Consider the following 14,624-nt stretch of genomic DNA (forward strand, 5'->3'; position numbering starts at 1 on the left):
ACACACGATACTGTGCTACACCTTCAAACGACCGTAGGTGGAGCATGCTGGGGTGATGAATACCTGTCATGGGTACACCCCATGCCTTGACACAACATCCATGATTATATTATGTGGAGCCCCTCATTAACGCAGCAGGGACTTCGTGCTGAGTGTGCAGAACAGTGCACACCAGTTGGTGTTCCTGAGTGACTAATTACTTGCATATCAGCTGTGCAGCTACTCCATTCACCAATTACACGGCAACAGTGGGGTATAATTGAATTATCCACTTGGACATTGCCCATTTGCCCTACCTTCAGGGAGACGGCCTGTATTGTGTTTTGTTATGTGTAATTGCAACTGCTATGCATAGAGACAAGTATACTTTGGATTCATGTCCCCCGTGGATTGTGTGTGACAGCTAGAGTATGTGGTTCAACATGTGGGTGTACCTGTCATCCCAACATCTGATAATGGACTATTGCAAACAAAACCAGTAACATCGCCGTTTGTTCCATTATACAATGGCTGCAATTTTGCATGGCGCCTTTAATTGTGTCTCTCACAAGGTATGTTGACGGTTCTGCAGATGTAATTGACTGACTGGATGTTTGTGCTGTTATTACAGTCTATACTGCTATAGTTTCTAGTGTGGGGGATGTCGGTGGGTGTATGTAGCATATACAGGTTTGTGGGGCTTGCATTTCTACATATTCCATATATATGTGTGTGGGCTCCGTCTGTAATTAAAGAGCTATCAGTTAGTAGACTTATGTTATGGGATTGTACATTGGGCCATTGTTAATTGGTTTCTATATAGTATGCAGGTGAGGTTGATACTTCCATACCTCCAGAACTGCAGCGATATGTAAAGGGATATGTCTAAATGACAGCTATCCCATGTATTTCTGTCCCAGATATTTGCAGTCATTGCGGTTGTGTTTGTAACAGAACCTCTTTGCCATTGGGTTGCCACCTTTTCACATGGCCATTGTTGGACACTTGCGGGACACACAGCGGTGTTTACAGGCCAACACATAGCCATGGTCAGTACACAGGATAGCACATACTTTTATCCTCAATATATACTTATTCATAGGTTCATAGGTTCATACTAGGCTATCTGCCCTAGGGCATTTATAAGCCTAGCCAGAGTGTGTTTGGCTTTCGCCACCCATTTTAAATTAATTTTGCTATGCGGTTTTTGAGGTTAGTATACTGTGCCTCTGTCTAACAGTGACACAGAAGTGATAGCCGGGGTAAACCTATGATCTCCCATCCACTCATCAAGATTCCTCTTGAAGAGAGTCAATGTGGGACTCTGCCTAACCTGGACTGGGATTTTATTCCAGAGTGAAGGGAGCCTCTGGGTTATGAATCTGTCCCTCCAGCATGTCCTATTTATTTCAGTGCTGAGGTTCAAGTCTCTCGAGCGTGTAGCTCGATGGGATTTGGATTTTCTGAGGTGCAGCATGTCCATTAATTCTGGGTTGGACATGGCTTTATCGTCAGGCACAGATCGCCTCTGAGCAGGCGGTATGCCATTGAGTAGAGCTGGAGTTTCTTTAACCGGGCAGCATATGGCATCTGTTTGAGCCCTTTGATCCTCTTGGTGAGGTACTTTTGGGGTCTTTCCAGTTGCTGCAGGTGTCTGGTAAGGTACATCCCAAAGGGGCATTGTACTCAATTATGGGCCTGATGAGGGATGAGTAAAGAGGCGATGACCTCCCTGATCTAGATGTGAATCCCTTCATGATTAGGTGGGCTATATAAAATGTTTTTCTAACCACTTTGGCCACGTGGTTGTCAAATGAGAGATTGCTATCAACTTGGGTCCCCAGGTCCCTAATGACTTCTTCTGTACTTAATGGATTACCACCTATGTGGTAATTTGTGGGCACTTTGTTTTTGCCAAAGGGGATGACTATACACTTTTTGGCATTTAGCTTGAGGCCATGGCTCTGGCACCAGTTGTCTGTTTCTATGAGGCCCTTTTGGAGGATGCTTGTGTCGGCTGGACAGTTTGCAGTCATCTGTGAACTTGGTCAGCCACAGTCCTTCTGTGTTGGCCTGTACCGCCGAGAAATATATACCGAACAAGAGAGGTCCCAGGACTGAGCCTTGTGGGACGCCACTTGTAACTGGTTTGGAGTCTGACATGGCTCCAGCAATTCTAACCATGTGGGTTCTGTCCTTGAGCCAGTTTGCAACCCAGCTAGTGACATAGGGGTTTATATTTAAGCTGGTGAGCTTATCTATAATGCCCGAGTGGGGTATTATATCGAAGGCTTTTGCAAGGTCCAGGTAGGCTGTGTGGACCACCTTCCCCTCGTCAATGGCCTTGGTGACTGTTTCAAAGAAATTGAACAGGTTTAAGAGGCAGGATCTGCCCTTAACAAAGCCAAACTGGGTAGGATCCAGTGTCTGTAGGTCCCCAATATCTTTATTTATGAGGTCCATGATGATCCTTTCCATAGCTTTGCAGACCAAGCTAGTCAGGCTTATGGGGCGATAGTTTCCAGGATCCGTTGAGGCACCACCTTTGTGGAGAGGGACCACTGTTGCTGTATGCCACTCTTTGGGTACATATCCTGTAGTAAGGCTAAGATTGAACAGTAGTTTTATGTTTGGGTTTAGCTCTTCTTGGAGTTCATGTAGGGCGCAGCCGGGACACCATCTGGTCCCATTGATGCTGTGTTTTTGCTTTGGAGAGTGCGGCTCTTCCCTGAGCATCTGTGATATCAGGGGCAGCACTCTGTTGGGATAGATATTTGCCCTTTTGGTGGGGAGAGGGGCGAGAAGTTTGCACTGAACCTGTCAGCTAGGATGTTGGCAATGTCTGTGGGCTCGGTGTATTTTTTGTCATTTTGGACTAATTCTGAGCATATCTGCGAATTCCCACCCAGGTTCCTAACATAACAAAAGAAAGCTTTGTGATTATCCTTAGTGTCCTGTGCAATTTTTCTCTCGAAGCTGGCCTTAGACGATTTTATGAGTGCCCGTAGTTTTTTGCTAATACTGATCAGAGATGCCTTCCCTTTTTGGGATTTTGCTCTATCATGTAGTAGCTTCCTCCTTCTATTGTATAGTTTGTTTATGGCTGGGGTCCATTGGAGGATTGGGTCTTGGTTTTATTTGGGATTGCATGATCCATGCATTCCTGAAGGTGTTCATAGAATGCGTTTATAAATGATTCTGCGGTCTGGGCCGTATTTTCCACAGGCCCGGGGGCTTTGAAGGATTTCGCCTCGGTTTTGAGGTGTGTAAAATTTGCTTTAGAGAAGTTTTTCACTGTGGTTTTCTGGGCAGGGGGTGGGGTCGGGATGTGAATATCCAGTGAGATTAGTTTATGGTCTGATCTTACCAGTGAGGGATACACTTCTGGTCTGGAGCATAGTGTCCCCATGTTGGTGATGATCAGGTCCAGTATGTTTTCCCCTGTTGTGGGAGTGGTAACAAGTTTTTCCATAGCATTTGAGTTTATAAATTCTAGGAACCTTTGGGCTAGGGTGTTGGAGCTAGAGTAATGCTCCCAGTCTATGTTTCGGTAGTTGAAGTCCCAATATAATGGTGTTTGGAGAGACCTTCATATTTTCCAGTATTCTCAGGAAGGCCAAGTGGGGTTCCTGTGTTTGGGAGTGGTCTGTAGCAGGCTATAAACTGGAAGGCAGTTTTACCCACAGTTAGTTGCACATGGATAGTCTCTGATGCTTCGTGCTGTGCCACCAACCTGGAGGTTTGGGTATCTTTGACGAATATTGATACTCCCCCTCCTTTTGTGGTTCGGTCCAAGTTTTGGGGCCGAAAAGCATGGTATGAGGTATAACCTGGTAGTGCTGGGGTGCTCTCGGGAGCCTTGAACCAGGTTTCTGTTACTGCACAGATATCGATGTTCTCCATGCTAAGGAGAGTTTCGAGTGCGTGCATCTTGAGGTTTAGAATTCTGGCGTTGAGTAGCATTACTCTTAGTTTCTTATTCCTTGTGATACCTATGGAGGTGGGTTTGTCTTTTGAGCCTTGCCTAAAAAAGGCACTATGGGGTAGCAAGAGCCTTTGCCAATATCCGAAAGCCCAGGGGTGACAGGTGCAAGCCATCCCTAGCGAAGCATCGTGGCTTGTTGAGCATGTCATCCCAGGCTGACAGGCATTGGATCCCCTTTGAATGACACCAACACTTAAGCCAATTGTTGAAATTGATCATCTTGTCTTCATATTGTGGCATCATTCTTGGTGAGGGTAAGATGCTACTCAAGGTCAGGGTCATACCGGCCTGGGCTACATGCTCAGAGAGCTCCTCTATGTCTCTTTTCATGTAGTCCAGGAGTGCGTCTCAGGTCATTCACACCAGCATGGACAATGACTGAGTCATATTTGTACTTGCCTTGGAGTGACCTGAGTGCTTGTGTTATGTGGCGGATCCTAGCACCTGACAGGCAGCTCACCGTGACCCTCTCCTTGTTCAGCCTGGTGATTGGGACGTCAGTGTGCCTGATGATAGAGTCACCTATTACAAGTGTATCAGGTGTGTTGTTTAGCCTTAAGGGCTGTGACTGTTCGGCACACTGGCTTTGTGAGTTATGTGTTGCACGTGTTTTGTTTTGGGGTAGCGGTTGCTTGGGTGTCTGCTTTGGAGGTCTCTGCTGCTTAGGCAGATTTTTATTTAGAGCCTCCGAGTATGTTTTTGTGTGGGACTTTGGCTACTTATCATATTGCATGTAACATTTATGTTTCTTACATACAGGCATAACTATTTAATGCAACTATTACATTATATATGGGACATATTAATGTCCTACGATCTCGGACATTTGCCCTTTGTAATGTTTTATGTCAGGACACACCTGCCCAGGGAGGGGCTGTCCCTCCTAATGTGGGACAGGTGGTAACTGTATCCCTACGGCTAGCTATACCCACACCTACCGTAATGATCTACCTCCGAGTTGGCACTAACAGACACATGATGCGGACACACACACACACACACACACACACACACACACATTACAGTCACATGGAGACGCACACAGCACCCTCAACACACACATACACAGACTACAGCACTCACAAACACAGTTGAACACAGTACCTAAGTGGACCGCAACACTGGCAGCGGTAACTAAATGTCCATTCATGTCATCATACTATTACTCGCGGTTGTACTGTTCCAGTACTGTGTTCTTTCGGTCTTTCAGCCTCGTGGTTACGCATGTCTGTATGTTACACATTCCATAGTTGGCGGTATCCTATTTATTTGTACCTCCAAGGTGTTATGAATGTCGTTGACTTATCTATATATATTTGCAGATATCGCTGAATCCGTATATATCAACATATATCACTCTATTGCCCTTTCTATCTGTATTATATATATATGTATATATGTGTACATATATATATATATATATATATATATATATATATATATATATATATATCTGATGGGGAAAGTGACAGGCAAGCTACACCTTTCATTGTGTACTTGTTAGTGTATACTGTTTCCTGGACTCCGCGCGTTTGTGTATGTACCTGTCACATTACACACCTGCCATAGGTTAGGGTTACCAGCTGTCCCACTCTGCGAGGGACAGTCCCTCTTTGGGCAGTTGTGTCCTGCAAAATATTTGTAAACATGGCAAATGTCCTGAGATTTTATAACATACTTATTTCCTATAGTTTATGTAATAGTTGCATAAAACAGTTATTCTATATCTGAACCACCTATATGTTATGGAAACAGAATAAGTAAGTAAACATTACAAGAATGAGATTTTATCTAGGCAAAACAGTGAAGTTCTGATTTTCGTACTGGCTGGGTGTATGTGTCGGCCTGCAGACATCTGACGTATGTCCCACATTGGTCATTTGAAGAGGTGGCAACCCTACCATAGGTACATCTTGGCTAGCAATATTGTTAGGTGATTCTATAAATGGTTGTGTGTTCTACACCTGGCAGTGGTTGTTTTACCCTTCAGAGCAGGCGCTATTAGTACAGGGGTGAATAATGCTGGTTTCACCTGTTCTGGACATCATTGACCATGATCTGTGCGATATTCGGAGAAGCTTATCCCTGTTTCGTGCATATCCATATAGTCATATTTAAACGTTGCTTACCAGCAGTGGGCAATGCATATTCCCGCTAACGTGTGCTAACATGATCTGATGACCTACATCCGACATGCATTACTCGTGCCTTCAGGATTACGTTACATCCCGTGCAGGATGTGGTACCGGGAACATGCACGACGGTCACTGCATTTAACACATGGCCATCTGGGATTTGTACACTTGTTATGTCGTTTTGTACATGGAGTATACTACGGCTGTTACTCCATACTGCACTCACATGGGTAACTCAGTTAGTTTACATATTGATGAGTCCAGTTAATGGTATGTCCATGTGATGTTTACTGGATGTGCTTCGGCATTGGGTATGTATATCACAGTGAGCCACACACGATACTGTGCTACACCTTCAAACGACCGTAGGTGGAGCATGCTGGGGTGATGAATACCTGTCATGGGTACACCCCATGCCTTGACACAACATCCATGATTATATTATGTGGAGCCCCTCATTAACGCAGCAGGGACTTCGTGCTGAGTGTGCAGAACAGTGCTTACACACATGTGCTCCCATGATTGCCTCTGCTCCTCTAAGCAACAGTTGGTTACTCGATGTTGTGGTGACAGCGGACACTGTTTGCCCCGTTTGGTGTATAGCCTCTGACAATCAGCCATGTACCTTCCGATGTACCTGGGAACCTATACACACAACACCACCATATGCTGATAGGCGCATGTACTGTTCAGGTGTTGACATTCTGTGTTCCAATAGCTGTTGTGTGTACAATGTTTGAGGGTTGCCTATGTAGGATTCACACAGTGGGCCACCTATACATTACAATTTACAGGTGGTCGTGTTTGTGTGCCATCCATTTTACTGTGTGTGTGCAGGTGGAGAGGTGTGTCAGTCCGTAGGGGCCTACACTGTCAGAGTATGTGCAACTGTTTCCGCAGGATCATATTATGTAGCATGGCACATACTATGACGATGTGGGCACACGTGCCTGGAGAGTACTGCAAGGCTCCACCAGATGTGTCCAAGCACTGGAACTGTGATTTCATCATCCCGAACACACGCTCTATGATGATTCTGGTTTTTGCATGTGCCTCATTATGGCGTTCTTGCATGGGTGTGTGTGCATTTCTGATGGGAGTCATCATCCATGGCTCCAGTGCATAGCCAGCATCCCCCACAAGGTGGCCATGTGGGATGTCTCCCCTGACAAATAACTGATACAGCTGTGAGGCATGCCAGATATGGGAGTCATGGTAGCTTCCAGGGCTGCCAGCACACACATCCATGATAATGCCCTGGGCATTGCACATGACCTGGCAGTTGATGGAGTGGAATCCCTTGTGGTTTATGTAGCGCCTACCATGCTCACCGGGTGGTGACTTGATTTGTATGTGCGTGCAGTCTATTGCACCCAGTACCTCCGGGTAGTGTGCCACATGGTGGAAGTGACGCATATTGCTGGCCAACTCCTCCTGAGTTCGGGGGAAGTATATATACTCATTGGCATGTGGTAACATGGCATCCAGGAACTGGTGTATTACCCTGGATGCTGATTCCTGTGAGATCCCCATTATATCTCCAGTTGGCCTTTGAAAGATACCTGTGGCTAGTATTCACATGCTTACACATACCTTCGTGTCCACTGGGATGGGTTTCCCTCTGTTGTTTCTGGTTCTCAGGCGTGGCCAGCACAGCTCCACTATTTGCTGTAAGATGTCCCTGTCCACCCTGTAACGCTCTACTATCTCCAGATCATGTAGCCCCTGGTAGGTTATCCTTGGTCTGAACACTCTTCTCCTCCTCTGGGGCCTGCGGTAGTTGTCAGCATCATCCTCCACAACACCGTCAGTCTCTAACACATGCTGATGAATCACAGCTATGGCAGCTCCCAACATGTACATTTTAAAAGTTTCCCGTGTGTTTACACCTATGGTGCAGTGTTTGGGAATACACAGGTGTGTGTAGGGTGCTTTCACATTTTATACTATTGTGCTGTGAACACCGATGATGTCATAGGGTGTGTATGTACGATCGTAGCTACAGGGTATCTTATGTGTTTTACTACAGGAACTGCTATTGTGGGGCCTTTGGTGTTGAATTACATTTGGCTGCCATGGATTACCTCTTGACATTCCCTTTACATTTCTGCACGTTCCACCAACCATTTTCTGGCATGCATCCAGCAGCCTGCTTTCATTTGTACTTTCCAAGACCTGGCGTATCTTGCATAATGTGTGCTATTGCCGGTCTACTGTCAGTTTGCTTTGCTCTGCTATGACAGATCTCTTATCTTTGCAATCCAATGCCTCCCCTCCTTTCTTTGCATTCCAATGCCTCCCCTATCCTGTTTTGCAGGTTTCTGCGAGCAGCCTTGTCAGCTGCTGTCGATTGGCCGAAATGAGTTGATTGGTGTTGATTGCTCATTAGTACTCCAATTACCCTACTTTGGCATTTCCTTCTTTTCTTCCCCTGACCTTCCTGTTTGTGCTATTGTTCGTGCCGCATGCATCCACCTACTGGGTTTCAGGCATGTTTTCATCCCCGTACACATGTGCTTTTGGGCACCATGTGTGCTCTCAGCTAAACAATTCTATACCTTCCTCCCCACCCCTGTCCTGCAGCTTTGCTTAGCAACGGCCAGGCCAGATTTGCATTGCTCCAATGTGCTTACTGCTATGGTGGCACACCCGTCTGCTGATGTCATGTATCTTCTCTGAGCCACTCCTCAGTGTTATAGCGCTGCGCCGTATGGTACAACCTTCATCCTGCGGGACATTTGCGATTCAGTATTATCTGCCTCATTTGCATGGCATTGACTACTAATTCATAGTTACCGCGCCGAACACTGTCACAGGCCCTTAGCAACCCTTGCACCTTGGTTGTGGTGTTCCATGCCTACCATTGTGTATTATGGTGTAAACCTGATTTGTATTACATTCCGATTTTATGACATTTTTATATAATTTCTTTATGTTCCAGTTTGCGCACACATGCCCAGTGGTTGTACTGTGCGTTACTGTAAACATGACATTAAATGTTGTTTTTTAGGTGTTTTGCATCTTTTCTTATGCCATTGGCTGTGTATTTAGCCATTGGCATATGTTAACTTTGTAATACATGAGTTTGGTCCACTTCCATAGCTACGATGTTCTGTTTGGGAAAATGTAAACCGTGTTTTTTGGTTTACATTTCCGTGGGCTTACGCTACACCTGCACCACTTCATGAATCACTATCTGCCTTCATTTGCATGGTGCGATGCTGTGCATGGGGTGATTAGCATACCTATGCCGAGGGCTGCGCAGTTCTGGCGTATGCCGGTAGTGCACGTGGTATTGGATCATACCTGAATCGCTCGAGGGCCATATTTAGCGTTATTTCACCTACTCTACACCTGGAGCCAGCTTCATGAATCCCGGGGAGTCTTTCAATGCTTCCTTATCCACCTCCATTCGAAATTGTACAGTAATTCTCTTTTTAGTGTCTCTGTTAAAAATCTGCACCACATAAGAGTTCTATGGACTACAGTCTTTCTTTTCTTTTTGTCCATCACCATATCTGTTTATCCATATATTGATTTATGTCGTTTGTAAATTGCTTAACATTTCATTTATTTGCATTTTTATCTCTTTTCCATTTATGATCATTTAATATAAACATACTGTACTACAGTTTCCATAATACTTCTTTGCTGTTTTTCCACATTCCCTTTCTTATTTTTCATTTCCCTCATTATATCATTTTCTTATTTTACCAGTTTACTTAAATAAGGAAATGCTTCATCCTTTTTTCCTTGCTGAAAATATCTTTGTTTATACAACAACCTCTTTATTTTTCTTGATTTCTTTTATACGTCTTTTCTTCTTTTCTACAATATGCATTCTCATTTCTTTCCAAACTTTTTAATGCCTTACTCCGCATTTCCATATATTCTTGGTTTTCTTTTTGTCTTATTCCACATTCTCATTGTAAATAATTTATTTTATATTTCTCTTTATAAACCAACCACCATTGTGTCCAATTATTATAAAGGTTTCTTATAGATATATGGTCCCTCCATAATTTCAACATGTTATCTCTTCATTTCTCATTTCACACATTTCCATTTATTTTTTTAATTCTCTTTCCAATTTTTACATATTCTTCACTTTCTTCAGTTTTTATTCATATTGCTATATAATCTGAGCATCCAGTTTCTACTGCTTCTTCTATGATTATTTCTATACTTCTAGAAATTAAAAAAAATATCAATCTCTGTTTTAAGATTTCCTCTCCTATATGCACTTGTATTTGTATTACCTAACACTAAATTTCCATATTTCATAATCTCCATCATTATACTTTTATCTGATCTTTTTTATCCATTAAGTCACTGTTAAAATCACCTGAAAATGTAATATGCAAATTAACTGTTATATAATCTAATATGTCTTTAAATAGTCTTTCTCTCTATTTATATAATACATATGCATATACTGCTATAAATCTATAAACTTTATTTTCCCATCTTATGTCTACTACTACTAATTGTCCTAATCTCACTAAAGTAAAATCTAATATTGAAATTGCTGTACTATATACTACTGTTATTCCTGAACACTTTTCTCTTCCCAAATTCTAAATTATACCTCCTCTCCATAAGTTTTCAGTTTGCAATCTTTCTTCTTTTGTTAAACCTCTAACATCTAATATTATAATATCTACTTCACATTTATCACACCACTCTAATACCAAAATTCTTCTTACTAAACGTTTTATACTATCAATATTAACTGCCAAAATTCTAAGATTATTTTTCTCTCTTCTTCCTAATCTGCCCGAAATTATGCATTTTTATGAATTTTTTTCTGAATCTTGTATATAATTTATCTTTTTTTACACAGTTGTTACATTTTCATCTTATCCCTTATCTTTCCTTTTATTTTCTTTCATTATAACACTTTAACATTGTATTTTCCTGTCTTTCACCCTTCTCCCTATTGAATTTTTTAGCCCTTACTACTTTCCAGTTACTATCTTTCTCTTCACTTGTTTCCAGTACTATTTCTTCAGCTTCATTAATTTCATTTTCTTTATACTTTGAGTTTTTATTTTCTTTTTGAATGATGTGTTGTTTTTCATCTTCATGCTTTACATTTTTTGCTACATCATGTACATACTCCTGTGTCTGTTCTTTTTGCTCAACATGCAAGTGTTTATCAAAATTAACTGAGTCATGTCCTGTTTTCCCACATTTTTACACATGAAATCTCATTTGGTTCCTTCATGTCCCACTTTTCCACATACAAAATATCTTCTGCTATCACAATTACTTATTAAATGATCATTTTCCACTAAAAAAAAAGTTTCCAGCTGTCCCTTATATCTTACACAACTTCTGTTTCCTTCAACAGTTATTATACTTGGAATATGTACAATATTATCTTTTTTCCATCATCAGAATAATCCCCCAATCCTACCCCTCAGTCCATAAACGTCCATCATCATACATTTTTGTAATGTCCAACACTTGTTTGCATAGTTTTTAAACAGTCTTTCAATGCTTCCTTATCCACCTCCATTCGAAATTGTACAGTAATTCTCTTTTTAGTGTCTCTGTTAAAAATCTGCACTACATAAGAGTTCTATGGACTACAGTCTTTCTTTTCTTTTAAATCTCTGTAAGAAATGTTCCATATATTGCCCACTGTCAAATATAATGTCACATAAAGTCTCTCATTAAGATTTATAAAGGCTCTTTCCTCATTAGGTGATATTTCTAAAGGTTTAATAACTGTATCCCATACCTTATATTGTTCGGGTTCTTTTTCTTCCTTGTTGCTGAGATCTACAGCAAACTTCTTCTTCATGACCTCTGTTCCTCTCTCTCCCTCTCGTATATGCTTCTTGCCTTCTTTCAGTGCCAGGATGCCACCAGTTCACTTTCCTGTACACTCTGTATAATCATTTCTTTATGATAATCATCCTGAAACCCTCCTGACTGGAGGGTTGTAACAACACAGTTTTGTGTTGCAACCTTTGACTCAAAGAGGTTACACTGAAACAGATCCTCTGAATCTTCTGCACATCCTTCCCACTTCTTCAACTGCTTTTTAAAAGGATCAACCACCTTTTCTAATACTTACAACACACCATCATCTCTTCTGAATGCCTCCTTAACTTTTGACTCCTTCTCCAACCCAAATGATACCTCTACTGACTGACAATCAGCATTTAAGACAGAAATATCGCTCTCTCAAACTTCCATGCTTGCTCTTACCAACTTCCTGCTTCTTCAGCCCACCTCTGCATTTGGAACAGGAGACAAGAAGTGAAACTGCAAACAGTGTCCATGTACACAAAAGAGTAGGGGAAATTCCCTGATGCTGTACAGAATAGGGAAAGTTTCCTGATGCCCTCATCAAATTTCCTCAGTTGTATAAATATTGCCTCAGTTCTATCCTGAGAAGAGGCTACTAGCATAATGGGACTAACCTGGTCAACAAAAGGATAAATGAATAAATAAATAAAATAAAATAAAATCATCATAGCAAAGTTATTTCAGATTTTGGCTTAACTCTAATAGGTAATACAATTACAACTCAACCAAACATTTTATCAGGACATTAATGTTAAACTGAATTTTACAGGTTATCTAGAAGTTTGAGTGAACCTGTCACTGTTCTTTTAAATGTTTATGACTCTCACATGTATTACTTTTTTATTTCAAGCTTGACTTGCTATTTAGTTAAAGGCAGAATTGCCATAAATATAAACATGTTTTACTGTAAGTTTGTTGTTGATGTTTTTCCACTATATTGTTACAAGTTCATTTCATTCATATGCATGTCTTTTTAATGTTATTCAAAATCAAAGTGCTTCCAAAAAATGGATGTGGGGGCATTTGTCACAGGGGTCACAGCCTAGGTCTGTATTAGCTTGTGTCATAAATGGTGACATGGATTATTTATTCCTGTGACAGAGAGTGGATGCCATTGCATGACCTTGGCCCGATGTAATTCCTGTGGCCTGAGAGATTGTATGGATGGTGTAGTGCTTTGAGGCATAGACCTAGATGTAGCTTGTTTGCTTAGGGTTGTACTCTTGGAGGTAAGTAAACACTGCCATCCATGACAAAGGTGGCAGGCCTTCTGACAGCTCCATGTGCAGTTGTTGATCATGCTATTGACAAAGGCCCATGAACAAGGCGATCCTGTGTTTGTACCCTACCATATCCATAGGGAGAACAGACATTGTGTCCATACATGAAGGCACTAGTACACCTACACATCAGACCTCTCAAATGTACCTGTTCTGGGAGAACATTTCTAGTTTTTGGTTTGATTTACCAATGCACAAGTTGTACCTATTTTTGGAGGTATGTCCCTATTTTCAGGCTTGATTTACCCCTTCACACAGTTTTATGAATTGTATTCTATGGTGGTATAGTGGTAGCATTGTTACCTCACAGCAAGAGGTTCTCCCGTTCGATTCTCGGCTTGGCTTGGGAGTGCCTTCTGTGTGGAGTCTGCATGTCCTCCCTGTGGTTGGGTAGCATTCGAAAGACATGCGTGTGTAAATGGGCGTGCCTTCGTTGAGGGTTGAGCATCGAGCTGGCACCTCGGCATTGTGTAAAAAATCTACTGCCAATCATTAGTGGACCGGAGTTCCGCTGTGGCGACCCCTTACCGGGAAAAACCGAACAACAACAACACAGTTTTATGAATTCTCACTCATTATACATGATTTTTGACTGGTTCTACTACACAGAAAACCACACTACATGATCAACATTCTAGGGGCACTGTAAATTTAAGAAAGAGGACACACATCTTACATCTCCCTTTTTCAGAAGCAAAAATAAATTACCTTGTGTGGCAGAATTTTTCAATACAGTTCATCAAAGTCTAAGACTTTACACTGTCTCTTTGATAATGTGATTATAGTTTTCCATCATTTTGTCAGTCTGTTTTTAAAACATGTTTCTGAGCAGTACGCCACATTTCTGCAGGAAGTGGGAAAAGTTATATGTTATTTGGTATTCAAATTGTATGCTAATTATCTGTCTGTAATTTTGGTTGGGAAAAGTTATGTACTGTTTGATATTCAAATTGTATGCTAATTAGCTGCCCATATTTTTGGCTGGATGTTCCTATTTTTCAAGGGTCCTTGTTCCTGTTTTAATTATCTCCAGGCTGAGAGGTATGCTACCCATGGATCACATGGATGTGCTGATTGAGACAATGTATAACACCATAGCATTAATAAGACTGATCATTTCCAATGGTCTGAGCTACTTGCCTGCATGGAGGTTCTGATGGCACTGGGCAGCTTTCTCATAAATGCCATGCAGCATACTTGCCAGCTCCATTGCGGACTGTACAGCAGCAGACTGCCTGCATGGAGCTCATGATGGTACCGGGCAGCATCCTTATGAATGGCATGTGACTAACTTACCAGCTCAATTATAGATTGTGAGGAGCAGACTGAGCCATGATGGCATTCCTGCATGTGTTGATTTATCCTCAGAACTGCATGCATATTAGGGTAGCTGTACTTGGGTCTAATACCCCTGTGTTACTAGCC

Source organism: Protopterus annectens, chromosome 10.part0 (assembly GCF_019279795.1).
Source record: "Protopterus annectens isolate FY-2018-M chromosome 10.part0, PAN1.0, whole genome shotgun sequence".
NCBI classification, from domain to species: Eukaryota; Metazoa; Chordata; order Ceratodontiformes; family Protopteridae; genus Protopterus; species Protopterus annectens.